Here is a 2,614-nt window from a genome sequence, read left to right on the forward strand (position 1 = left end):
TATGGACGGGATGCTATGCATCCTATTGCGTTGCATCAGTTTTGCAATTTGGATTACATCAGGTACATTCATACAGAAAGTGGTGTCTACAGGCGCTACAGTTGCTGCTGCTGGTGCAGCAAAGTGATAACACTTAGTAAGAAACAGTAAGAACACGTGGCGAACTGGCAGAAACGTTAGCACGCCGGACGAAATGCTTAGCGGTATTTCGTCTGCCGTTACGTTCTGAATTCAAATTCCGCCGAGGTCGACTTTGCCTTTCATTCTTTCGGGGTCGATAAATTAAGTACCAGTTACGCACTGGGGTCGATGTAATCGACTTAATCGCTTTGTCTGTCTTTGTTTGTCCCCTCTGTATTTAGCTCCTTGTAGGCAAGAAAGAAATAAGAAACAGTAAGAACACGAATATTGGGAATGACAACGAACTAACAAGCAATTTTCATGTCACTAATAATAAAGCAGTGCTTCTCAGAGTGGATGATACCGCCCCATCAGGATGTTAGAAAATGTCTTAAGGGTGTTGAGTCAAAAGATGCGGTAGGAACGCGAAGGACGCATCTGTACAGCTTTTTATGTCTTTCTCTCTCATTTAATTTTTTTCTTTTTTAAATAGCCACAATCACAACATTAACAATAACAATGATATCAACAATAATAACAAACTTCGAAATGAGAATAAGTAAATAAACAGAACCGAACGTATACCACCTATACTAATAGTATTCGCTTACAATAGGGTGTGGCTTTGATAAGTAACCTACCACATTAGTCTAATAATACCCGGAACTAAATTACTTTGGTCTGATATCACATTTATGTACGGTAAAAATGGTGGCGGGTGAAATGAACTGTAATAAGAGGGTATGGAATAAGTATTCGTTAAAGACAAGGGGGTGATAGTTTTTAAAAAAACATGTTTAAGAAACTCAGCTATAGACTGATGTAGTGTTGTGCGCTGCCATTGGCTGTAGTGACGCTGTGTGAAGCGTAGCAACAAGCAATGGTCTCGTTCACCCTTTATTCATGTACCCAGCTCACTTGTTTAGTCACCAATACTTCCCTTGTCATCAATATTGCATCAGTCTTCTCCTCTCTCCCCCACAGTCATACACTAACCATTATTCCCAATCCTTCCCAAAACAACAGCCATCTGGAATTCCCTGCATGCTCATGTTTTTCTTTTGTTTGTTTTTTTGTTTTTGTTCCTTTTCTTAACTATCAACTGTCAATCTCGCCGGACTTTGAGGGCTTAGAAAAATTATAAGCACAGTCCTTTCCATCGGGATACAATCAATAATAAAAATATATATACGACATTTACTCTATTTCATACTTGATTTTAAATGAAAAAGCTCGTGTGCGACTTAAACAAAGGACAAAGCTTAAACTACTACAGGAAAAAAATTTGTACCGAGTTGTAGCCCTATATGTGACTTGTACACAAATGCAACATATACACAAATATATAGGGTTTATATAAAAGAAAGTAATAAATGTCGTGTTCCAGATTTATTGTGTTTATCGACAGCCATTGCATATTTCTCGGGTATCTGGCATGTTATCGTACTAGTTGTAAAAAAGGCAGCCTGAGCATATTATGTTTTATCCCATTATCCACTTACCAAGTTGATTATCCTAAGAACTATGGGTCTTCTGAATTTGTGCAGAATTCTACAGAATAAGTACTGAAAGTTGAAAGAAGTCTTGAACAACTACAATCACTAATAACAGTGGTTAAACGATTGAGCACGTGACTGGCTGCGAGTAATCGTAACTGAGAAGGCCAAAATAAGGCTGAGATGCATTTCGCGTTCCCACTGGTCGCTGCTGGAAAGCGTTTTTTCATCTCCCTCCGTTATTTATTGTTTTAAACACAGCGCGCCCATAATTGATGACATCTCAAGACAAGTACCTTTGTACCAAGCCTATTAACGAGTGTATATGTAAAATATGATATAGTGGTGACTATTTTAAATTAATACTCCTTCAATTACTTATAGCAGATCAAAAGAGTATTAAAATGTTGTAGTGTAACATACTACCGAGGAGTATTTCAATATAGCACACTTCAAATTAAATGTTAGTTCCTCTGTTGTTCAAGCAATATATTCCGACATTGAAATATTTCCATAATCCCCAGGCTGGCTACTTTAAATTAGTTTCATTCCTTCCAGGAGAATCTTCTGATTTTGGTGCCACATAGAACATAAGAACATTGCTGAACTATTCTTCTTTCTGTTGCTGTATCTGCTGCTGCTGCTGCTGCTATTGCTGGTTATTGTTGTTGCCGCTACTATTGGTGTTAATGCTGACCATGCGAAGGTTTTATTGTTGTCGTTTTTATTGCTGCTACGTTACATTTGATAATGAAATCATAGAGTTTAGATGAAGTTCTGAGGCTTGGCAGCCTTAAGATGTTATAGTTAACTTATAGCCAGTATCTTGCTAGGTAGCAGCAGCGGCGGTGGCGGCGGCAGCAGCAACAGTAGCAGCAGCAGTTGTAGTAGTAGTAGTAGTAGTAGTAGTAGTAGTAGTAGTAGTAGTAGTAGTTGTGTTTGGGAAGTTTCTCCAAACATTTGTTAGTTTGATTGAAAGTACTGCCTGGAGGTCGCTA

The sequence above is a fragment of the Octopus bimaculoides genome, chromosome 7 (assembly GCF_001194135.2).
Source record: "Octopus bimaculoides isolate UCB-OBI-ISO-001 chromosome 7, ASM119413v2, whole genome shotgun sequence".
Taxonomy (NCBI): Eukaryota; Metazoa; Mollusca; class Cephalopoda; order Octopoda; family Octopodidae; genus Octopus; species Octopus bimaculoides.